This window comes from Nanorana parkeri, unplaced genomic scaffold (assembly GCF_000935625.1).
Source record: "Nanorana parkeri isolate BGI_ZX_2015 unplaced genomic scaffold, ASM93562v1 scaffold180, whole genome shotgun sequence".
Classification (NCBI taxonomy): Eukaryota; Metazoa; Chordata; class Amphibia; order Anura; family Dicroglossidae; genus Nanorana; species Nanorana parkeri.
This window is the reverse complement of record NW_017306448.1, coordinates 2,744,152-2,770,759: the sequence shown is the minus strand read 5'-3', so window position 1 is coordinate 2,770,759 and position 26,608 is coordinate 2,744,152. Positions and strand designations below refer to the sequence as shown.

Here is a 26,608-nt window from a genome sequence, read left to right as displayed (position 1 = left end):
TCCTTCTAGTTCAGTTTCTATATCCCCTCTTCCCCCATCCCTTCTCCCTATAGGTCAGTGTCATCACTTCTGTCCAGTGAGCCCATGAAGCAGAGTGACCAGCAGATGAGTGTGTATCACAGGTATAGCTGGCTAAAACTACACATCCTTAGGCCGTTAAAACAAGAAATATATATATATATATATATATACAGGGCTTGAAAAATTTGAAGGTGTCCCACCAGTCAGTAAAAATGTCACCAGTCAGCATGACCGGACTATTGCCTTGCAATTTATGTTAAAAATGTTTAACAGGGCTACCCCTGCACTTTAAGGTTTAAGTGCTAATTTTTGTCTAGGGAGCTAAAATAAAGTTATACTCGCCTGAACCACAATCTCGGCTGGCTCCTACATTATATATATACGTATTGACTGGAGTCCACTTAATACTGTATGTCCTGGTTTTATGTTGGAAAGGTTGATAAATATTCACCAATGACACTGGTAAACAGCTCCTTTAACCATTTATTTTGCTCATAAAACAAATGTAACTAGCTAATTGAAAAATTGTTCATCACAGACTTGGCGTCTATTAAACCAGAGTGAGAGAATAATCAGAAATGTCAAATGTTTAAAGGGCAAACTCTTTCAACAAATTGCTCCAGCAAAACAAGATTGTCTCCCAAAATTGGATTATTTTTCTTGTCAGTTGGCAACGCAGTGAAATAATACAATGAAGGCTTGGAAAGTACCATGAGGGATTGTATGGGAGATGAACATATCTTGGTCAAGTGAAATTCAGGAAATGCTTTCGTCTCTACGTCTTTGTAAACCTTTTTCAAACATACACTTTGCAGCTCCAAACAAGACTAGGAAAGCCAGGAAGCCAACATCTACCGTATATACTGTTATTTATAGATACCCAATGCATGCTATGATTCCATGCAAAAAATACACATGAGCAGTCCCTCCGGAAACAATTTAAATTTAGCAACATGTTTCAGTATCTTAGGTTCTGAAAGTATTTCTAGTTCAAGTAGGTGTAGTCTTTGGGTACACTGTACACTTTTGGTGACACTTACCAACATAGGTGCCTTCTTTTCAAAAGATGTACTGTATATTTCAAACCACATAAGCCACAAGGGAACCCACTCCCGTGATGGACTACAATCTCATGTTTAGTTTAATTTGTATTGAGATTGTAGTCCACCACTGGAGCCAGCTTGGAGCGGTGACTACTTTACAACAAACACAAGGACCGTGGACAACACCAGTAGCCCCCCTCCAGAAGGAAGGACAGTGTCAGCAATTCAGAGATGATTTGAGGATCTACAGCCCAGTGATACACAAATAAGATACATTTATGTTAATAGTTAAGGTACTTGAATGTATTTTTAAGATTTAACTCCTGAGATTTATTTCAGAAACTAGTCCAATACAGGAGCTAACAGGATTTTTTTTAGGAGTCAGCTCCATTGACAACTAGAGAAATACCAGCTATAATTTAAAGAAAGCATTGGCTACATAACTCCTGGGATTTGTCCAGCAAACATACAGTACATACTGTAGATCTAAAAATGTAAGATCATGTAAAAATCTCATATAAGCCTTAACATGTGAATGTAATCTCAAAATATTTCATTTACATTTGGTGCTATACTTATACACTGTATTGTAAAAACAAACTAGAATGCTCAAAGGATTCAGCGTTGTCTTCTCCTTGTGCCCCACTATCCTCCTGCAAGTCCTGTCTGGTGACATCATCTTATTTGGGACATTACCGGGAGCTGACTTTCTTTTCATGGTTCTTTTGCCACCCCCTGATGATGAGGAACTAGATTTTGTGCATGTGCAGACACGGGGTCTATTTACAAACTGTTCTATGAATGGAGGATAACAATGCGTCCTCTATTCATAGAACAGTATGTAAATAGACCCGGTGCCAGATCTCTGTCTGCACATCGCACACATAAGATCTACGTTAGGTCTCTTTGCTCCTCCTGCAGCTTCCTGTGATACCGATGTCACATATAACAGGAGGATGCAGGAGGAGAATTAAACGCTATTTCTGTCCTATGTCAGAATGGCGGGGGGCCGGGGGAGTCAGGGCCACGCAAAAAAGAAAGGTATATGAAAGATAATGAAATTCTCAGCTTTTTTGAAAGGGGAGGACAAAGTTACAATGGTTCCAACTTTGAATTTAAGGTGATGGTCTCCTTTCAGGTCCTTATTCAGGCAATTCCTATTCTGGGGTGGCAACTGTCTCCCAATTGTCACATGTTCCCTAGTGGAAACTTCAAATAGCCCTGCCAACACATGTTGAATAAGAATGGTCCACCATTATCATTATGAGAAAGCCAATCCAAAGGGTTGCAGCTGACCCTTGAGTGAATGCATGCAGACAGGAAATGGCTGAAAGAAGTATTTACCATAGTTTGATATACAGTACTATAGTAAACAAAATGTCATCCAGTCAGGGTTTAGATCTTATGCAAAAAAATAAGATCAGTTTTTCCTGTCTCTTTTTTCCTTTTTCTTTTTTCCGTTGGTCCTTCCCTCAGTGTTAATAGAGAGCAATTATTTCATTCCAAAGCCCTACGAACAAGTGTATAAGGACCTCTTTATATGTTATCTGGTCATTTGGCATTTGAACCCCAATCATGTATGTCTACAAGAACATAGGATGAATCATGTATGTTTCTGTTAATGGTATTGTGTATGTGGAAAGAGCTGTGTTAGGGACTATCTACTAAATTTTATAATTGGCTGTAAGCCTTTTTTGTTTCTTTTTTTAGGATTTATATGAAATAAACTATGTATTTTTACATATTGTGGTTGGAGTTGTCATTTTCTGGTGCTTTCAAAACCCCACTTCTTCTTTCTTTAAAAGAAATTTTTTTGCATACTATTTACCAGGGGTGTGGCACCTAAATATCCAGATACAGGTCAAAATATTTTCTACTCAACAGGGTTTAGATCTACTTTAAGTTCCAGCAAACGCTGCAGCACCTTGCAGAATGATCACCCCAAGACCATTGACGGACAGATACCTCTGAACAATCCCAATTTCATGAAACTGGCATGTGTTTTGGGCCCTAAAAAGGGGTCGTACTTACCAAAGGTGGGCAAAATGTATCCCATCATGATAGCAGGTAAATCAAGGTGAGCGATGTCCAGATTTTTAGTTCATTTAAAGTGACATTAAACCCTCAGATCTTTTAACATAAACCAATACTGTAATGTGTGCCTTACTCTAATCCATGGTAGTTTTCCTTCTCTTTGCTGCTCTTCCTTTTAAATCCTAATGTCTTCTCATACTGGTGGAGAGCTTGCCTTTGCAGCTGAGTGCCTCTTCCTGTAGTGCTGGCTCAGGTTGCAAACCTACACACAGACACCAGGTATCCATTCCAGAGACAAGGCAGTCTGCTGCAAAACAGAAGTTCTGCCCAGCATGAGAACAGATACAGATTTAAAAGGAAGAGCAGCAAAGAGAAAGGAAACTACCATGGATTACAGTAAAGCACACATTACAGTAAGATTCAGACTTTCAAAGACAGTAACAGAACCCATGAAACATTTGAGTTTATGATGTGTCAAGACAATTTGAGTTGAACAGCTCTATTCATTTTTAATGGGCCCCATTAACACATGTCCATGGATCAAATGTGCTCCTGATATTTTTTCCAGGGTACCACAAGGTATTGTATGCACTGTGGTGTGCTGAGGGTTAGGTTCATTCATCTGAAACATGTATGTATAGGTGTTTGGGTGCCTAAAAATGAATGGGCACACACACTGTGCACCGTGCATTCCACTCATTGACACAAATTATAACGTGTGGGAACCCATACAAACACATTTGTGAACCTGGTCTTAGTCTTACTGGTAACTAATGGGAAGCGGATCCATTGATGCAGCGATATAGGAGCTACAATTGGTGACCTTCTTGAAGGTGTATGCTGTAGGCTGCCATGCCTATTCATGTGTTGGGGTCCTCAGCTTTCTCCGGCTCCTACAGGAAGGATGAGGGATATCAACCTTGCTTACGTGAGCACACTGGAAGCTGGGTGTAAGAGCTAGGAAATGTGCGGACCTTCCATTTTAATTTTAAAGTAGTCTCAGAGCATCACACAAGATAACCACTATGACAGCTGGGTACTATAATATATCACTTTTATCCAAGCTGATAAGTGATCAGTATGTTACTGTATGTAGAAACTCGCTGCAGTAAAAAGAAAGAGTTAATGGCCCCATTGACCTATTCCCATCACAACCCAGTGCGCTAAAGGTTCCATTCACATCATAACACAGTGCACTGAATACAATTGTGTTTCTGTGCGTTGAGGTGCATTACGTTAAGACGCTCATTAATTTTAAATGGACTGTCAACGCACCTCAACACATGCAAAAAATAGGCTCTGCACCATGTTGTTCAGTGCAACACAATGTACAGAGCCAAAGGCATCTGTGCATCGCAGCGCACAACCACTCAGGTATATTGCAGTGCACTGTTGATGTAAATTGGGGTGCAATTAACTTTAAATGGCAGTGGATGTCTACATCCATGTGTTACTGTGCATTGTGTTATTTTGAGTTGTGGTATGAATGATCCCTATAGGCTTTAGATACACTTTAATATTAGAAACTGGTTTATGGCAAAAAGATGGCTTCCTTGCCATATACAGACTTATGATATTGTAGCGGTAAAAGGAACCAATGATTGCAAATACCGTAATGATGTCCAGTTTATTTTATCTTTTGGTGAGATTTTTAAATTGGGATGTGTTCACCATAGGTATTGCTTTTTCTTCTTAGAAATGACAATATGCCAATATTTGTGTGCACAGACTCTTAACTGATCAGTGAGAGATTTGATCTTCACTGTCACAAAATCAATTGCTTATACATCCATCTATCATTCTATCTTCCAGTAACGCAGTGCTAATCCCAAGGGTAACCAGACATCATCTGTTTGTCTACTCTGCTGATCAGTTTTTGTGCCAGTTTGGAAACTAAATCACAACTCTTAAAAGTCTTAACACAGGAATGGACAAATCCCTGGACTCAGGTAGACAATGCTCCTTAAAAATTACAGCTGGTGCCCATCTTGTGAGGTTTTCTTTAGTTGTTGTCAATGGAGCTGACTCCTAAAACAAACTCCTGCTGGCTCCTGGATTTGACAGACTGGCCAAGGACAGTGTATAAATATGTTAGCCATTCCAGGTAGGCTAAGCATTGCGCAAAACTAGTTCAGGTAGCTCAAGCAATGAACAGACTAGACTTGTCAGCTGCCAAAAAATGTGTTTCATTTTGGATTTTTCATTCTTTCAGGTCAGAACAAGTTTTCATTTTGTTATTCAGATTCGGATGCTTCGGAATTTTGTTTTACTTTTGGGCATTTTCTGATTGGCCAGAAAACCGTCACGTGTCTAATTTAGTTTCACGTTGAACAGAATTCGGATGATCTGAAACTTCGTCAAAAGAACATTTGGATTAGTTTGCATCCAGCCTCATTGGAATTCACAAAATTTTGCCCGAATCTGCATTGGTAACAAAATGAAATTTACATGTCTAGCACAGACTGTGCCGTGCTTGGACACAAGTTAAAAAAAAACAAAAACATTTAGAGAATCCCCTAGGTACCATTTGGGCCTCATCTGTAGGTCACAGCTTTGAGTCAGAGCTGGAAGAACAACCTGATTTTGTTAAAGTGTATGTCAAGGCAAAGAAAAGTACATCTCTGCAATACATGTACACATCCCCATCTTTAATCCCTTTAAAGACCATGTAAGCACAGAAAAATACCTGTTGATCTGCCAGAAATGCCGTTGGCTCTTAATTTCCTGTTGTGGGCTGACAACATTCAAAATCTTTGTTGACTGAGTAGTGTCAGCCCTGTCGAGTCTTTATTTGCTAAACTACTCAAACACTTCCACTCTCTTTATACCCAAAGCACAGGCAAAAACTTGTAGACCTAAAATAAGAACTAAGAGAGCTACAAAAGGGCACAAATAAGAGTATTTCATTTTTAGATTTTCTACTATAAGGAGGGGATTCTCCAGGTGATGAGCTGGGTGGGCTGACTAAAGGAAGTTGATGATCGAGAGGCAGTGGCGGAACTATTGCCATAGCGACCTAGGAAGGCCGCTATGAGGGCCGGGGCATAGGGGGGCCCAGCCAGGACGAGGAACAAAGGGGTCCCCCTGATGCCCTGCGGACCGCCTGGGTTTCTATGGCATCGCAGGCTGCTAGCTGTCACTGGTGGATGTGAGGGGGGAACGCTCCGCTGTCCAGATCACTGACAACTTGTCAATGATTTGTGCAGCTGCATGTTCCATCTCACAGCTGCGGTGCTGAGTGATAGTGAGTCAGTGATATCCCGGCCCCGGTGACAGAGGCCGGGGCCCGGCAGCGGAGGAGGAGGCAGGGCCCTGCGGAGGTGGAGGTCAGGCCTGGCGGCGGTGGAGCCCAGTGGTGGAGTAGCCTGAAAGCGGAGCGGGACTTACAGGTAAGAGGTGTGCAGGGGTGTGACCAGCACACCTGAGACCCTGCGGAGCCCACCATAGAGAGTCAATGGTGGACTCTGCAAGGTCACTCTCAGGTGGCCTGTGTAGGATCTCAGGTGGGCTCTGCAAGGGGCGTAACTAGAAATCACAGGGCCCCATAGCAAAATTTTGTATGGGACCCTGTGATTTCCAGTTACGCCCCCATCGAGAGGGTCCACCCTTGGATAAAATGTCACTGTGTCTAATGGCTGTTCATGAGGCAGAAGCAGGATGTTATCTAAAGAGAGCCATTTCCTGCTGCAAGCTGAAAACATTATGCGATTTTATTCTCTATCAAGCAGTGCATCCAAAAACAAGTACGCCCAGGTAAATATCTTTATCTCTAGGTGCCGTATTTATTACTGAAAACTATAACTTTGTTATCCTCCTTTAAAACCTGATCATATCATTATTATGAGATTTTCTTCTACTCGTTTATTGTTAGTTCATGCATGAGAACTAACAATGTATTCATTTCAGAAGAAAGACCCTACATTACAAAACTGTGATGTATTTTGGTAGCTACTCAAGACCATTATTAAAAGATTCCAATTGACACAAGTTGCCAGGGTAGGATATCCTGTCAGGAAAGCCTCGAGGACCTCAGTGCGTATAGTTTGGAGGGCTGATTAGATGCCTGGAAACCATAGGAACTTTCTATCTCACCAGGGAGTTTTAAAAGAAGATAATATTGTTAAAGAGAAAAATAACAGAGTAAATGGAGACCGTGAATGCGAAGTCTGGCAAGCGCAGAGAGAAAGGGAGGAAACTTTCAGAAAGTGCGTAGATACAGAATTGTCATCAGCAGAAAATGGAAAAACAATGGACAATGTACAAGCTGTCAGAAGGGTAGAAACGAAAGGAGTGTCTAAAAAAAATAACCTTACAGAACAACTCTATCAAAAATAGGTTCCAGTGAAGAATGAGAAAGACCCTTCCTGCTGACTGAGACCCCAGCGGTGGACATTCTTGCCCACATCCATATGACTGTAACAGCTGATCCATAGACACTATGGCACACAGAAATGCAGAATCACTACTTGTGAATGAGAAGCTTTCTGGCACTCTTAAGAATCCACCGCCTAAATTCCTTCAAATTGGCAAACCCTGGCTTAATTACGCCCTTCTCTTCCTTAACCAATCTAGTCTCTAGATTGGACTATTTGCTCAAACCCAGAGCTCTTGGGGGTCCACTTGCTTTACCCTCCACATTCCTAGCTCTTTTCTACCTCTCCTCCTGAAAGTTTCCAGTCTTCTGTCTTATTACCAGAGGACCACCACGAATTACCAGGATTTGCTACTTCAAACCTGAGAGCTTACAAACTCTCCAAGTTGGACTTGGACATTTCAATCTTGTTCTTTCTTATTGCATAAACCTGAAACCTTCTGAAAATTGATCCACCACAGATTTTCAAAGTGCTGTGAAGTCTGCTGCCCCCTTACATGAAGAATTCACATGAAAAAAAGTAGATGGGTTGTCTTCCAGTGGTTATGGGAGTCCACCGTGCTGGGGTCCTGGGTAGAAATAAAGTCCTAGTGAAATATGCAAGAAATCAACTCTGCATATTTCACAAAAATGGATAAATATTATTTTAGGCATAATCCCTCTTAAGCAGTTTAGAATAAAGTAACAAACGTCCCCAATAAAATGCAGACTTTACAAAAAAAATTGGCGTGAAAGTGTACTTAAATCCAATAAAAACAAGTTTAAAAATACTGATGCTTACCAGTCCTTACATGTGGTTGCTGCCTTAGTTTTCTTTTTTCAGGTTTTGTTTTCTTTATGTTCACCTGGTTATCACACTTCCTGTCCTAGGGTGACAATGCTGACTCATTCACTCTACTGTATCTATAGAGGAGTATAGTCCTAGAATGGGAAATGTTTTAGGACTACAGATACAGACAGTAATTAAAAAACAATTATTTACAGGTGACTCTTGATGGCATCTCTTCATGGCATCATTGATATAGATTGAAGTTCCTCATGCCCTTTCACATCTTAAGTGGACCAGAACTGCGCAAGTTCCTCATGCTCTTTCACATCTTAAAGGGACCAGAACTTTGGAAGTTCTGCATGCTCTTTTCACATCCTAAATGGACATGAACTGTGAACCCTGTCATTGTGCCTTCAGAACAGATTACCAAAATGAACCTCAGAAATGTAAGTTAAACTTCAGCATTTCCTTATTCCCACACCTGAGGATTTACAAGTCAGAGTGCCAAAAACACAATTCTTCACCATCTGGAGGACAAAGATAGCTACCGGCAAGTCAGTCAAGCTGAAGAGTTATCACCGCTGTGTACTTTAATACATTTTAAAGTCATCTGAAGTTCAGTTGGCAGCCATCTGGAATCAAATTTGCTGGTAGTTCACTGTTTTATTTAGCAAAATAGGATGCATGGTCATAGCTATCTTGGTCATACAGAATGATATCCTGAGCAAAGTTATAGAAAGACTACAAAAACTCAACATCAAAGTTAACAAGGGTAAAAGTCTAGTACTAAGTAAAAGAAGAGTACATATGCAGCATATTATTATACAGGATTTATATAGTCCCAACAGTTTGCGCAGAGCTTTACAATATAAGGAAAGGGGGATAGCCTGTGTAGAGGTAAGCCAATGAGGAGGGAGTTGCAATAGCCAAGACGAGAGATAACAAGTGAGTGGATGAGTAGTTTTGAGGTTTCATTGGTGAGGAAGGGGCGTATGTTGGAGATGTTACGAAGGTGAAGGTGGCAGGATTTGGATAGTGATTGGACGTGGGGAAGAAAGGTGAGGTCCCAGTCAAGGATGACACCTGGCACCTTGGCAATTTTTGAAAGGTTGAGTTTTAAGAAGTGTTGTGACAACCAGACTGATATGTCAGTTAGTAGATTAGTGACACGCAAGGACATTGAGGGGGTGAGTTGTGGAGTAGAGATGGATTTGAGTGTCATCAGCATAGAGATGGTATTGGAAGTTATGAGAGGTTATTAACTGACCAAGGGAGGAAGTGTAGATAGAGAAGAGAAGGGTTCAAGGACAGAGCCTTAGGGGACCCCTACAGAAAGAGGAAGTGGAGGGGAGGAGTTGGTGACACTAAAGAAGCGCTTAGATAGGAGGCGAACCATGAGAGAGCAGAGTCTTGTAGGCCAAGCAAGTGGAGTTTTTTGAGGAGGAGCAGGTGGTCAACATATCCTACTTTCATTGGGTTGGAAGCCAAATAAGATAAAATGGCATCAATTAAACATATCGACATCACCGCTCAGAAAGTATCTCATTCACTTACTTATTCACAAGGCCAATCATTTGTTTTCAGCGCTGATATCTTAAAACTGTGAGATATCTCAGAAGTGAGATGGTGAGCACTGTTTATGGTACCCACATTTAGGGGTAAACCTAGTGACAAGGAGTATGTTAAGGTTTACTATATAATTAGGGTCAATAGTTACGCTAGCCACACACGCTTAACTGTGGGGTTGAATGTTTCTCATTCAACCCCACAGGCTGAAATCCATCGATTTACAGCATGGATGGAGAAATCTGCACTGACTCCTATTGTATTCTGTACTGCTGCTTTTGTGCAGACAGATCAATCCATGGTTTGAAATTTAAGCTTGAAAATCCCTTGCCGGACAGAGTTGTTTTTGCACTTTAGGCCTGAAGATTACTTTAAACCCCACTACATTAATATTTTCTGATTGCAGAGACCAAGTTATTATTATTGATTATTAGTGGTATTTTTATATGGCGCCGACAATTGACGCTGCACTTTACATAGTTGCACATTCACATCAGTCCCTACCCTCAAGGAGCTTACAATCTAAGGTCCCTATCTCACATGCATACAGGGAGGGCCAACTCAGAGAGGAGCCAATTAACCTACTAGCATGTCTTTGGAGTGTGGAAGGAAACCAGAGTACCCAGAGAAAACCAGTGCAACCACAGGGAAAACATGCAAACTCCTTGCAGATAATGACCTGGCCGGGATACGAACCGGGGACCCCCAGTGCTGCAAGGCAGAATAATATGCATTGCCTTGCAGAAAATTAATATGTCCTGAGTGCAGAGAACAAGTACAATAAAATGGTGTCATTTGCAATGTTTTGTATCGCATACTATTAGCACAACTGCTAATCAAACCCAAATCTGCAGTAAAAAGATACACTTATGATCATTTTAGTGCACATAAACACTTTTTTTGGTCAAATATAGCTATTTTACTTTCCAAAAAGAATTTATATATCTATCCCCCAGCAGTGAGATTTAGACAGCTCTGCCACACAATACAGCCCTGTTTGCTAAAGGAGAATACCTGCTTCTCTGCTGCAGTTCAGTTACACTTACAGGGCTCCTCCCTACCCCCACCCTATGACTGGACAGTGAAAGGAAAAGCAGCACACAGATGAACTAATTTCACTTTGCTATCTCCTCCTCTAAAGGTGGCCATACACTTTACAACCATCGCAAGACTTTAGTCTTGCGATGGTTGTAAAGTAATTAAAAAAACGTACGATCTGCCCATCTTGGACAGGCAGATCGTACTTGCCATCATCGCAAGCCCACCCCCCTGAGGGGCGGGCTTGTGATGACCGCAATGCTGAACGGGCAGTGTGCGAATGCGCACACCGGCTCGTTCGGCATTTGTCTCCCGAGCATCATTCAAACCAGCCGAAAATCGTAAGATTTTCTATGTTTTGTATCGCATACTATTAGCACAACTGCTAATCAAACCCAAATCTGCAGTAAAAAGATACACTTATGATCATTTTAGTGCACATAAACACTTTTTTTGGTCAAATATAGCTATTTTACTTTCCAAAAAGAATTTATATATCTATCCCCCAGCAGTGAGATTTAGACAGCTCTGCCACACAATACAGCCCTGTTTGCTAAAGGAGAATACCTGCTTCTCTGCTGCAGTTCAGTTACACTTACAGGGCTCCTCCCTACCCCCACCCTATGACTGGACAGTGAAAGGAAAAGCAGCACACAGATGAACTAATTTCACTTTGCTATCTCCTCCTCTAAAGGTGGCCATACACTTTACAACCATCGCAAGACTTTAGTCTTGCGATGGTTGTAAAGTAATTAAAAAAACGTACGATCTGCCCATCTTGGACAGGCAGATCGTACTTGCCATCATCGCAAGCCCACCCCCCTGAGGGGCGGGCTTGTGATGACCGCAATGCTGAACGGGCAGTGTGCGAATGCGCACACCGGCTCGTTCGGCATTTGTCTCCCGAGCATCATTCAAACCAGCCGAAAATCGTAAGATTTTCGGCTGGTTTTCTAGCATGCTCCTTAGACAAAAGACGTGCAGCCGTACAGTAGAAACGGTCGCACGTCTTCATTCACACTGCATGATTCTCGTACGATCGCGGGATGTCCCGCGAATCTCGTACGAGAATCGTGCAGTGTATGGGCACCTTTAGCATGCTCCTTGCAGAGCAACACAGCTGACTGTTGTGCTGATTCTGCCAGTCTGATTTCTGAGTCTACCCTAAACTGCCCCTAATGGTTTAAAAGAGAACTATAGCCAAACCTTTTTTTGGCTTTAGTGCTCTTTTGGGTCACAGAAGTACATGTACTAATGTACTCCTGTGGCCCAAGTCAACATCTAGTGAGCTACTTCCCACTATTTGCTGACCGCGCAGAGCCACTCTGCAGCCGAGCAATATTATCACGATCCACCCCACTGCATGATTGACAGCTGACCTTTGCCGCTCTGGAGCCAGCTGTGCCTGCCCCCTCCCCTGTCTGTCCATCCAATGAACGCTTGAGGACCAGAGAGGGGAGGGGGTAATCCCTGCAGGGAGAAGATCGGGAACGGCCCCTCTCTTTTAGATTGTAAGCTCTCAGGAGCAGGGCCCTCCTTACCATCTTGTCTTGAACTGTATTGTGATTGTAATGTCTTCCTTATATTGTAAAGCGCTGTGCAAACTGTTGGCGCTATATAAATCCTGTATTATAATAATTAGACATGTGCATAACACAAGAATCCGTTTTAAGACAGAACGAATGAAAACGAAAAAACGTTTTCATTCGTTCGTCAAGGGAAACAAATTTTTATGTTGTTTCAGATAAATCCGAAACCGCACACTGAAACCGCAGAACGAGTGGCGGTCATATCGGCCGCCGGCGTGTCCTGTGCATGCAAGCTGCCATTTTGGAGTAGATCTAGGTCTACACCAAGATGGCGGCGCCCATATGTTCGAGTGCTGCCATCTTGGTGTATTCCTCGATCTACTCCAAAATAGCAGCGTGCAATACGGCCGCCACATGTTCAGTGTGTGATGTCACTGTCATGTGACGTCACACGCTGCGCCTCCAAGATGGCGGCGGGCATGTGCAGAAAACGAATGAATGTATGCCCGAATATTGTTTTAGTATATTCGGCCATATATTGAATTTGTTATTTCGGATTCGGACGAACAGCCGAATCAACGGATTGATTTGCAGGCTCGTCCGAATCCGAATGCACATGTCTACTAATAATAATAACTGAGCGATTAGCGGTACGTGATCGCTCAGTTCTTAATCTATAGAGGCGGCATGTGACAGCTGCAGTGTCACAACCAGGCTTAAACTGTTGGCAAGAGTACATTTTACTCTCCCAGTAGTTCTTTTTGAATGCTGTAGCACTAAATGTACCCTTGACTGGAAACCCCTGAATATGTCATTTGGAGGGGTGTCCACATACGTTTGGTCATATAGTGTACAAGCAGATGCATAAAAAAACTGTCCTGAAGCTGCCTGATACAAGAAGGAAAACTGTATTAAGAATTAATAGCGTGATCACATGACAAATAAAATGAAGTAGAGACTGAAAAAGAACTGCCGGCAATCGTGTTCACAGCAAAGATATTGCACTGATTTATCTATGAATTCAACGTAAAGGTAGAATGGAGCTACAGAGCACTGCAGGCCGTTCTATGATACATCCATCTACTCCGGCCTTATCAATGAGTCTCGGGGGAGCGGGAAGTGCTACACATTAAGGAACTTAACAAGTCACTTTATCGTTCTGCAAATCAGTACATGAACACTAATAAGAATGCTGTCCATCAGGGAAACCATCTGACCTTGTGAACCACTAATCCTCTGAGCTGCCTACCTCCTGCAGAACACAAGAGCAATACAGATGTCTCACAACCATATCATTTTACTTCAATGGCATTTTATACAAGACGTTACACACAAAGGTTGCCCGGCCTGACTTGGTCTCAGCTTGACCTTTAAATCTGAACTCTGGGCAGAGATAAAAGATGGGAATGAATGCAGTTTATTAATACATCATTCATTTTTTTTTAAAGCAAACTGTACCTCTCACAACCCTCTTTGCAGCAGAGCTCAGACTGAAAGAAGGAGAAGCAGCACAAGAAGCCAACCAAATCTCAGCAATATCTCGCACCAATATAACCTAGCGAAAGCTGCAAGCACTATAGTGAATAACAATCAAAAAACATATATGCAAAAGGAGCAAACCAGTTGTTCTGAAGTACTCATAAGCAAAACAAAAAGGGAAATTAAGATGGGAGGAGAGAGCAAAGTGACATAGAGAGGTCCTCAGCAAAAGAGATGAGGGTGGGCTTGGTTCGCCCAAGCATATTCAAAACTTTGACTGCCACCCCCTTTTCCCAACCCCATCAGTGTCGGCAGTTGTGCCAGGGGCATTCCTCGGCTCTTGTGACGTATAGCTGTAGGGTGGGGAATGCATCCCCGCCCCGCGCCCCCCGCAACTGATTGAAAGGAGGGTATGGTGGTCAGAGTTTTGAGCGGGCTTGGGTGAACTCAGCCAAGCCCAGCATCAACACTACTCAACAACTGTCCAGACACAGGCTTGGTGAAGTGCAAGACCTGTAAGTGTTACTTAGCTGTAGCAAAGCAAAATCAGATCTTCAAGGCTATGCTGTATGCTAGAGCTGTATAAACCTCAGTACTGGATGGACAGAAATACAAATCCTTTAGCAGCTCTTATATATGCATTTCATATACAGTATTTAGCTGTCTGCCTGAACATCAGCTCTAAGGGAGTCTGTCATTAAAGAACTCTTGGACATGTGACAACTGTCTACTTATGCCCCATTCACATTTCCGATTAGGACTACATTGTGAACTCCGACCACGAGAATCACAGGATTCATGTGACCAGAATGACAAGTGTCTGCGCATATCTGAGGTCGGGAAGCCTGTACAAAGCAAGGAGAGGCTGATAGGGGGCTGTCAGCGGCTATTCGGATGCAATAGAATATCCACCCATTAACTGCAGTTAGGGAGAGACATACTGCGCAACCAGGGACGAACATCTTCCCCTAACCGCAGGTAATCAGTAGATGTTAGAAGAGATGTGAACAGTCATGGCAGCTATTTGCAAACACCTGTCATTGTAGCCGCAGGAATCCTCTGATCCTTGACACCGGAATTCGCAATATTCGCCAATCTCAAGTGTGAATGGGGCCTAAAAGAGATGTATGTCTGCCAAGATTGTCATGCCCAGATTAAGTTTATAGTGTAATACAAAATTCACCCTGGATGCATCCATTCCGAACACTCGAGTGTCCATTCACAGAGCAGTATATCTCCGGAGTTTCTGCTATATCATAAGTACCCACACACACACACAGATTTACTTTAAAATGAGCCTGTTGCTTGAATATATATGAAAAACCAAATGCCGCCCCACCTGCCAAGAAGAGAGTTAATGCCTCCACCACCAGCTGTGACACAATCAGTGCCGTACTGCAGAAATACATCTGCCTGTAGAATCTTCTCAATTGAGGGTTCCCCGCAGCACACTGTGGTTCCTTCAGATGGCCCATAGGTTACTACAGGACACAGTGGTGACTTGGGGATGGCCGATCAAACTACTGAATGCAGTGGGGGACCAGGAATTTGACACTCTTGTCTGTGCCCAAGGGCGTGCACCAGGACCTGTACGGATGTGCAAGTTTGGGTTGGTTTGTAGTAGGGATGTCCCAATATCGATAGTAGTACCAGGGCCGATACCAGGCATTTTCACTCGTAATTGTACTTGTGAAAATGCCCCGATTCTTAAAGGAGAACTATGGGGTTAAGGCTTTTCCCCATAGTTCTCCTTAGGGTAACGGGAGGACACAAACTAGCATCCTCCCGTCACCCTAAGCTCAGTATATACTGAGACACCGCAGCTGAAGCGGATCCCGACACTTATGTCACATGTCCCTTTAAGAAAAAGTAGCGGTAATTGGTATTGGCAAGTACATGAGGGACAGTACTTGTACTTGCTCTTAAAAAAGGGGTTATCGGGACATCCCTAGTTTGTAGCCACATGCAGCCTCGTCTTCCTATAGGGATGTACAAGTGGCTGCACACAATTACTTGCTGCATCTGTCCCTCCCGGGAAAAGGTCTCTACTCTGTACAGATGTGCACACCTGTGTGAATGATCCCTAAGGGTTTTGTGTATATTAAGTTTTTTTTAAAACACAAACTTAAAAAGAACAATATAATTGAGTAATTTTCTGCACTGCTGAACATGTTTTACGTTGATTTAAATTTGTTAATTTACAGTAAAGAGTCCAATAAATATGTTAAACAAAACTGATGCATAGTCAAATATCTTTTGAAAATGTCAGAGTTATTAGGATTTGCTTAGTTATAGAGCTAAATTATGCATACACTACATAAAAGGATTGCCCTCATTTGCATAACAGCTTAATGTCTAATACAAGGAATTTCTCCAAGAGCGCCACTTGTAAATGTTATACTGTTGTGAGGTAGGAAGGCACTGACATGGGATATCTGCAAGTATTAAATTATAAAGTGCCCTGGAGTGTGCCTTGTAGCCCATTTCTGGCCAAAACTTTCAAACGTTCAACGTTCAACTCCAACGTTCAAATCCACTCATTCCCAATTTAGATCTTCTAATCCTTCTTCACCAGAATCACATGACCCTTCATGGCTTCTCCCCCAGAGGTGAAGTCCGTTGATCCACCGATGCAGTCTGGGCCAGCCGGTGAACAGTCTTGACATGACCCCTCTTCATGATCACATTATACCGCTGATGGAATCTTCAAAACTTTGTGAGGACCTCCTAATAAACCCAAAACGAGGTGTCACATCACCAGCCAACAACATGGACACCCGACAAATGACCCTCCTTCTCTGCAGCGGTTATATCATCATGGGTTTAGGTATTTGGGACAATAACGTTTTTTGTTTTTTTTAAAGGTGGGTGAGGGTTACGGTTTAGTGGTGGTGTTGGCCTGCCGTGAGCTTTAAAGCATCTACATCACAAACCTAGCAACTTAAAACTGAGCTGTGTTAATACTTAAAGGAGAACTATGAGGTGAGTGATTTTCCCCCAACCTCATAGTTCGAGCCACACGTCGGCTCTAAAGAATGGGAAGTGAGCGAACGCATACTGTCACTCGCTCACTTTCCCATCATCTCCCTGCAGAGAGCGGTGACTGTCAGTCACCGTCCCCCGCAAGTATTCCCCCCTTCCCTCTCTGATCCTCAAGCGCTGAGTGGAGGAACGGACAGGGGAGGGGGCGGGCACAGCTGGCTCTGCCTCTAGATAGGCATGTCAAACAATCAGCAGAACCAGAGATATAGGGAGCTGAAAGTCTAAGCATATTCTTTTGTAAATACTTATCTTGTCCATGTTCACGTTGGCCATTGTATTTTATCTTCAACTTTCAAGGGGGCAGCTTTTTACAGTCTGACACCCTGGTGTCTGACTGAATTTCATATGGAGAAAATTTTGAATTTTTAGGCTTCAGGCCCTATACAACCTTCATGAAAAACATGAAGAAAGCCTGCAATGTGAGCCATAAAAGTGTGCACACATATACATCATCACTGCACCTCTACATTGCCACAATAATCACTTACAAAGGTGGAAATGGAGTTTAACCCTTGCAGTGGGGCTACCCCTGCAATGTGAGGGCTAAGTGCTCGTTTTGTCTAGGGAGCTAAAATAACAGTTACAATCACAGGAACCACGATCTCGACTGGCTGCTAGACCAGTCTCTGCAGCTTCACTGCCCCTCTGCTCCGGCAGTCTATGGTCCCATGGAGTGTATTGGACGTGTGGACGACGAGGGACATTTAATTTGTCTAGCAAAGCGAGCACTGAAACTTTACAGTGCGGGGGTAACCCCAGTGCAAGGGTCAACATTTCATATGCCTGGAGTTCTTTTTTAAGGTCAGAGCGTTGTGCAGGCCACTCAGGTTACTCCCCATCAAACCATGTATTTTATGGAGCTGGCTTTTTTTCACAGGGGCACAGTCATGCTGGAACAGAAAATGGCCTTCCCCAAACTGTTGCCACAAGGTTGAAAGTGTCCAACTGTCCAAAATATCTATGTATGCTATAGCATGACCATAACTGGAAACACCAAAACTCTAACTTTACAAATAACCAATTGTCTCATAGACTTCCTATTGAATCCAAAGACTACGAATGACTGACATTGAATTCAGACAGGTGGGCACCCTAGGAGCACTGAGAGGAGATAAAGAGATGTTGAACATTAAACTAAAAGTGAGAAAAGGTCAGTATTTTCTATCTGTTGCATGCACTATTTTTGCAGATCGCACTGGACCGGAACGCAAGCACTAATGTGCCAAGCGTTCGGGTGCAGGTGATCGCACTGCGGGCGGGGTGTGTGGCTGTGGTGCCATTGACTTCAATGCACCACCACACCCCCTCCCGCCCCTGAACGCAGGGAGCCGGCCAGCTTGCGTTCCAGAGGCCGAACGCTCTGGAACGCATTCTTTGTGGTGTGAATGGGTCCTTAATGAGGCAGCCTGAGGCTCTTGCTTCAGACGGCATCTCTTTGAGTCACATGGTGGGGCAGCAGTGGCATGGCTCCTCTGCTGCACAATGTTTCCAATGTGCCTGCCACCACCTTCTGGCTAGAGTAATCCAGGTTGCCAAGAACTGAATGGTGGAGATGTGTAATGGCCATACACGTCTCCCTTCCCAGCTCTTAGCAACCTGGGGCGCTCTGGCCAGCGTGCTGCCCAGCTCCTGGCAACCAGTGACATCACTGGTTGCCAGGAGCTGGGTGGGATGCCACCCAGAGTGCCCCATGTTGCTAGAAGCCGGGCCAGGAGATGCAGAGCCATACACATCTCCCCGCTCAGCTCTTAGCAATCTAGCACACTCTGGCCGGAGTCCCACCCAGCTCCTGCAACCAAGTTATTGCCAGGAGCTGGGTGGGACACCGGCCACCATCCCCCTCCCCCAGGCCGTGACACCAGCCAGAGTCCCACTCTCTCCATGGTTGACAGGAGGTGGGCAGGATGCCAGAACCAGCCCCCCCACACACCACCCTACACTAACCAACACCCCCAACTCCCCCATGCCAGCCTGCTCCAGGCAGCAAAAAGTCTAGGGACTCCACTGGCCTTACCAATGAAAGCACCCTGATATCTGATAGGGGAACGTTGTTTGCCACATAAAGCAATACGTTTCTTACTTTCATAAGAATTTGAGTTAAGCGCACTCACATACTGACAATCCATAGCTCCAACAGTCCTTCATTTTGGATTAACTTCACAGGCAGTAAAATCAGGGTATGACTCTCGGTTATCCTCACACTTGCAGGCTGTCTAAATTAGATGCCTCTGCCTCTATTCTTAGCCCAGGGATCATCTGGTTCCTGAAATATTTACCCCTCCAGCAAGTGAGAGTAAGCTTCCCGTCACTGTACAGAGAGCTCCAACAACCTGACACTGCCTATTATTATTGTGCCATAGACAGAAGCAGGGAGACGAGCGCCGCCTTTAACATTAACATATGCCATGCACCCCCTTATTGTAAGAGCGCGTCGCTACTTCGTGAGAAGTGACTGCTGGCTCACACGGTGAATAATTCAGTGACATTACACATTCCTCTTCACAAAAAAAAAAACAATCAGCGGTGATATCATGCCTGTAGGACCAATACTGTGTGAGCTGTCATGAAGAAGCCATGCATTTTAACAATAATTTTTTTACTTAAAGGCAAAGTTCATCCGAAAAATAAAAAAATGCACACCCATTATTTTTTTTTAAAAAACTTGCATTTTTTCATTTTTGTTTACACTGAAGTCTGCAAAGCATTGCAAGACCGATGAGCGGACCACACGTACAATGCTCTGGCTCCTGCAGACTCTTCCTTCCAGCCACTGTATGTACAAAGGCACAGCCATTCAGTAACATGGGCGGGAGGAAGAATGAAAGGACTACAAGAATCAGGGAAGTGGTTTTAAACGTTTTCTACATTTTTTTTTTTTTTTACTTAACTTTTGCTATGACAAATGTGACAGCATTTGGAGATGACAAGTTCTCTTTATGGAGACATCAGGGACCAATAGGATGTGGACCAAGAATGTGCTTGATAGTCTGTATACCCGGCACTTCAGCAGGCTTCTGAAAGCTGAAGCATGAAGCGCCGAGAGCAGCGCTTCATGCTTCACTGATCACAAAGCAGATCGGGGAACGGACTTTCCCCGGTCTGCTCCCACTCTCCATCCTGACACCATGTACCCGTGGTCCCAGGCCCCCCCAAGGAGTGCGGAATCCCCAAGACTACGGCGGGGGATGCAAGGAGAGGGGCAGGCAGCACGGTCATGATTAATACAAGTGATCTGGGTGGCTGTACAGCTGCCCAAATCACATGTAGTTGTAGCAGCCAGCCCTGCCAGACGTCATTGGTTGCTAGGGGTCCTATAAGTCAATAAGTGAAGCAGAGGGGGACCTGCGCCAGGTTATGGCTGAAAGTGGATGCACTGGCCTCGGAGGCTGATGTATCCACTGTCAGCCACCCAAAACCCAGCACAGGTCGATGGTCGCAGTCTTGACAGAACAAGCACTCGATCCATGTCCACTCTGTGGTCCATCATTTAGTGACCCCTGACATAGGGCAAAGAATGTAATCAAGTACCAGCGAATGCTTAACATTAAGATATACCTGCCCCAAGATTGGTGTGTGAGGGGATATGGAAGATGCAGGCAGCAGGTACACAGTTAAGGTATTGGACACCTTGACTGCCCCTCGCAACTACAGCGGTTAGATAACTGCAAAAACACTTCTTGAAAAGAAAAGGTCATAGCCATTCACACCAAGGCTGGTAGGACATTCTGAAGGTCCAAAGTGCCAGAAGATGGAGAGAAGAATTTAAGGTATACTTGAACCCCTAATGAAGCAAATGTATAGCCAAAACATTTTGGTTTTAGATAGAGTTAGGAAAGGTTAGAGCCCCATTTCAATTTTTTACTAGTGTCCTTACTAGTGCTGGGGAGACTCACCCTCTCTATTTGTCCTAATGACCATTGTCCTGGTGGTCCAATTTCTAACCAGTAAAGGAGGTGAAGGTAAAACTTTCAATGACAACTATCTCATCTGAACAACTGGGACAACTGGAGAATCCCCCTCAGTCCGTAGAGATTTCCTCTCACTTATTATTGGGTCTCCAAGAAAGGAAGTGATGAGATATCTCCCAAACAGGAAGCAGCAATAAAATGTAACCCTTTAACCCTGCCATGCTCTATCCAAAACTAAAAAAAAGTTTTTGGTTTAGCCATACACTTTAAATTACCTTGTTAGGGCCTGTTCACACGACGTCTGTTTTCTGTGCTGACCTGATCCGTACGCTCCTGCACTAAAAATGCATCCCAATGTATTCCTATGTGTTTTATAGGCTACAGTTCTCATGTGCGCAGTCCGTTCAGGTTACGACAGAAAAATACTGCATGTCACATTTTGTCCGGTCAGGAAGCGGTCCGGAAACGCCAAACGCGTCAAAAACGCACTGCACTACAGCTAACATACTGACAGCCCAACTCCAGCAAAAAAAAAACAAACAATTATTTATTTAACTGGAACGCATAGAAAACACGGCAATCAATGCCTCCCCAATTACAATATCCTCGATTAACTCTGCATTATTAGTGACAATTAGATCCAAGATGGCATTTTTTATGGTAGGAGTCTCCACTCCTAGAAATCAATACAGGAACTCTCATGAACCTTTAATCCATTTTACTGCACTTACACTATAAGATGGAGGCAATAAATATGTATGTATATAGTTCCTTCCATGCTATATCGTAGACTGTTAAAACAAGAGGCAGTTGTGTTGATGGTTCTTATTATAAAAAATACAAAATAAAGCTAATGAATCACCTATTGATATTATCTGGGGCTGTGGGAAACACAGTGAGATAACATACATAGTCTGCGTTTATCATGTCCCAAATGGGAATCACACCTGACAATTTGTTCAAGCCATATTGTAACAGATTGCAATACGTGGTCAAGAACAAGTAAATTGGAATTCATTAAGTGTGGCGCAGACACCATATGACAGTTGTTGGTGAATGCAAAAAAGTCCATCAACATGTAGATAAGAGAAAAAATAGGAACTAGGGAGGACAAAATATCAGCAGATTTAACTTCAGCTGTAACAGAAATCCAGTTTGTGTAATAAAGACAAATCTCTATGTTTTTTCTTTGACATGGCAATCTGAAAAATGTCCTCTGCTTGCAGATAATTGGCTGCAGCGTGCCTCCTGTTAGGAGATGTGACAACAATCTTCATGCATCCAGGGTTGGCGGTAATGAATAAAGTGCTCTTTTAATTATGAGTACCATGGTGCTGTGATGTGCTGTGTCTGCCTCGTCCTTATGTACTGATGATGGTATGCCGTGGATTTCTCTCTAATGCTCTAATGAATGTACATGCAGCCGTGAGCGGGAGTGGTGGCTTGGTGACTATGTGTGAAACTCCAGCACGTTTCACTAATACACCCCATACATCATACTGCTATATATAGCTTCACATTACTGCCCTGCTTGTTCAGCTCACAACCTTCCATTGAACGCATTTAAAACCCAGTAAAGGGAACCACCTGTTCATATAGGAGGCTGGCAACCTCCCAACCTTCCATTGAACGCATGTAAAAGCAGAACCAGTAAAGGGAGCCACCTGTCCATATAGAAGGCTGGCAACCTCACAACCTTCCATTGAACGCATGTAAAAGCAGAACCAGTAAAGGGAGCATCCTGTCCATATAGAAGGCTGGCAACCTCACAACCTTCCATTGAACGCATGTAAAACCAAAACCAGTACAGGGAACCACCGGTCCATATAGAAGGCCGGCAACCTCACAACCTTCCATTGAACGCATGTAAAAGCAGAACCAGTAAAGGGAGCATCCTGTCCATATAGAAGGCTGGCAACCTCACAACCTTCCATTGAACGCATGTAAAACCAAAACCAGTAAAGGGAGCCACCTGTCCATGTAGAAGGCTGGCAACCTCACAACCTTCCATTGAACGCATGTAAAACCAAAACCAGTAAAGGGAGCCACCTGTCAATATAGAAGGCTGGCAAACTCACAACCTTCCATTGAACGCATGTAAAACCAAAACCAGTAAAGGGAGCCACCTGTCCATATAGAATGCTGGCAACCTCACAACCTTCCATTGAACGCATGTAAAACCAGAACCAGTAAAAGGAGCCACCTGTCCATATAGAAGGCTGGCAACCTCACAACCTTCCATTGAACGCATGTAAAACCAGAACCAGTAAAGGGAGCCACCTGTCCATATAGAAGGCTGGCAATTTACACTGAGAATAAACGATCAGCGGAATGCAGGCAGTTAAAGGAAACCTGCCATGAAAAATAACTGGCCTGCTGGTGGGCTCCTACTGGAAATACTGCACGCCTGGCTGTCATGTTGCTCCCCCAGCTTCAGTGTATTCTGACTCACTGTACAGGAATAGAAGTAGGCAGTGAGGCCAAGCCTGAGTAGTAGTTTTGGATTAGTGTCTCAATAATTAAAGCCAGAGGGTCAGCATAAAACTCAGGCTACTAACATTTTTAAATGGAGGATTGCAATGGCAAATCATAGATTCTCTCATGACAGGTTTATTCTACATTCTAATCGAATCTTCAGTTTAAAGCAGAACTCTGGGTTAAAAAATGACCCTTGCAGTGGGGCTAACCCTACACCCCTTTTTTGAAAACCGGCTTGTTCTTAGACCGGTCCTTCCAGCCCTTCTCCCCCTCTGTTGCAGTGGTCTGAGGTCCCTGAGTCATCACGTCCAATACAATGTGTATAGGGTGTGAGGACGCTGAGGGCCATACCATTGCTGGAGCATAGAAGGACACAGACTGGAGGGAGTGCTGTCACAGCTGGATGGCTCAGAGGATCAGGTTGGTATAACTTTTTTATTTTTGATCCTAGACAAAAACAAGCAGTTAACACGGTAGCCCCACTGCACTGTAGCCCCACTGCAAGGGTTAAGAAAATGTTTACCTGGAGTTGTTCTTTAAATCAGCTAAATACATTCTGGTGTCATCAAAACAAATGACGTGCACATTTTGACAACTAATTTTTTGTAAAAAGTTGCCATATCCAGAATGCAAATATCTGCCAGCAAATTGTACACTTACTCATTGTGTGGAAGCAGGGATCTCTCTGCAGATGTCCGACACACATTCTGCTACTTCAGAGCTATAGGTCTGTAATGAGCAAAGTTCATGCTCCCTACTGATTGGCTCTAACTCAGCAGGGGGTGTGTTAGAGTGTCAGACCGCAACAGAGAGATTACTGCTTCTACACACTGAGCAAGTGTATAGGACACGAGGGTCAGTCTGCAGCATGTGACTGCTTGCTGAAGAAAACGATCCGTATGAGTTGGCACTGATGCACCTGGAATGTAATTAGCTGATTTCTACTGCTCAGTTGGGCTTTAAATCACTGAGAGCGAGTGACATTGCTGGCACATGTCCTATCTTATAAATGCAAAACTAGCTAAGTATCTGTATAGTGAATGCATTTCTTTTTAGTTTTCAATAGAGTACGGAAGGATAAGCCAGGGCTGTCCCTATGGCATTCGCCGCCTGTGGTGATGTCATCCTGGGGAAAGAAGGGGTGCTGACAGGGAACACTATCAGGACGGCACAGACATTAGCTCCCCTGCAAAGTTCCTGCTGCAGTATGTGTACCTTCTGCGGAGATACTCCTTCTCTATGTGTCCTGGTGACCATTGTCTCCAAGACAGAAAGTGAGGGGAAATTCAGACTTTCAGACGGGTACGGACACCCACACGGATGTGCAGCTTGGGTGAGCGTAGGGCCGCATATTTCCATAAGGAAGAACAGGCTGCTGCGTACAATCACACGCAGCACCTGTCCTTCCTGGGAGCGACAAAATCTGGAGCAGCTGTGCAGGGCAACCAATCAGCTTCTCTCTTTAATTTCCAAATCTTAACTGAACAAACTGAAGAGAGAAGCTGATTAGTTGCCATGGGCAACTGGTCCAGATTTTGTCTGCTCCAGTTTTGATAAATTCCCCCATTTGTCCCTCTGTCCCTCAGCGATCGAAGTGCCAACGACAAGCAATCAGATTTCAGCTTTCCATAGACAGATTACTTAAACATGAATTTAGGTTCAGTCTCTATGGTGTAGAAAAATCATTGTCTTTACATTTTGTATTTATTTTAACTGCTACCAAGATGGGAGTGTGTAACCCTCATCAACAGCCAGCCCTCAGCCCCTGGAAGATGTCCAGCATCAACTAATGGAATGGATCCTGTAAAGGTGGCCATACACTCTACAACCATCGCAAGACTTTAGTCTTGCGATGGTTGTAAAGGGATTTAAAAAACGTACGATCTGCCTATCTTGGACAGGCAGATCGCACTCTCGATCATCGCATGCCCGCCCCCCTGAGGGGCGCCTTCCGATGACCGCAATGCTGAACGGGCAGTGCAACCCAACAACAAGGAAGAGAGCACCCCCTGAAATGATGGCAGATCGCAAAGAAGCTAATGCCTCCATCGCTATCTGCTGTTTTTTTTAGAATTCTCACAGCTGCTGTAATCAGAATAAAATTAAAAAAACATGGCATAGAAATGAATAGCTAGATCGCTATTGACTATTTCAATTTGCAATAGCCAATAGCAAGCTGGCTATTGCACCCGCCCTCTTCTGCTGTCAGTCAGCAGAGGAGGACCTGATGGAGAATGTCAGGTCCCCCTCTGCTGATTGACAGCAGCAGTGGGCTGGTGCAATAGCTAGTCTGCTATTGGCGATTGCAAATTGAAATAGTCAATAGCAATCTAGCTATTCATTCCTATGCTGTTTTTTTGTGTTTTTTTTCTGACTGACGGAGGCCCCGATGTCAAGAAAAAAAAAACAGCAGGGAAAGGTTTATTCTACTAGATCGAGCAGAAACCTTTCTGGGAGAAAATGTTTCTCTCCCGCGTGTCCGGGAGCCGCTGTCTTATAGCGGGAGACTCCCGGAACATCCGGGAGAGTTGAGATATCTGCTAAGTTTACCATGTTTCATGTTACCCCCATATTCAGGGCAACCCCCTTCTGCCCAAAATGTACCTGAATTACAGTGTGTTTATACCTGCAGGCTGCTGTGCATTTTTGAATTGGCGCAGGTGTGCATGGCTCTGTCCATACAGCCACTTCATCCATTTACAGATCTACAGACTGGATCTGTGAATGGAAAAACTACAAGGCCATCAGACATCATGGCAGGGGGACTTGTAGCTCACAATAGAATACAAGTGTGGTGACATTAGTGCCATCCTACCTTATATGTGGAGCTTGGGGTGAGGGTGGTGTGCTTTGTGGATGCGGTGGGACAGGCACCTGACCACCCCCCCAATAAAATACCCCCCCCAGAGGGGACTGCCTCAGGCTGTGTAATTATAGGGACGGCCCTGGGTGACAGCAGTCCACTCATTCTTCCTCCTGTCCATGTTACTGAATATCTGTACTAAGCTACAGACATGGGCGGGAGGAAGAGTCTGCAGGAGCCAGAGCATTGCACCCACAAGCCACTGACCTACTGATTGCGGTCGCAATGCTTTACTGGTTTTAATGCAAACAAATGATTAATGGACATTTTCTTCTTTTATGAAGAAGTGAGCATTTATTATTTTTATTATATTTACAGTATGTCATTATTATTTATATTTTATTTTAGCACATTTTATTTTATTATCCTTTAAACACGCCTGCAACTGATACAAAATTAATTTCTCCAACTTGTTCTGAACATCGGTTTCCTCTTGTAGATGTGTCCACCTTATCTTCACGATCAT

General features: G+C 43.7%; 1 protein-coding gene across 1 annotated transcript in view; it reads right to left on the bottom strand.

The window, feature by feature from the left end:
- The window catches only part of ABLIM2 (actin binding LIM protein family member 2), a 167,349-nt gene that overhangs the window by 137,031 nt on the left and 3,710 nt on the right, over positions 1 to 26,608 (bottom strand). The window lies entirely within an intron of this gene.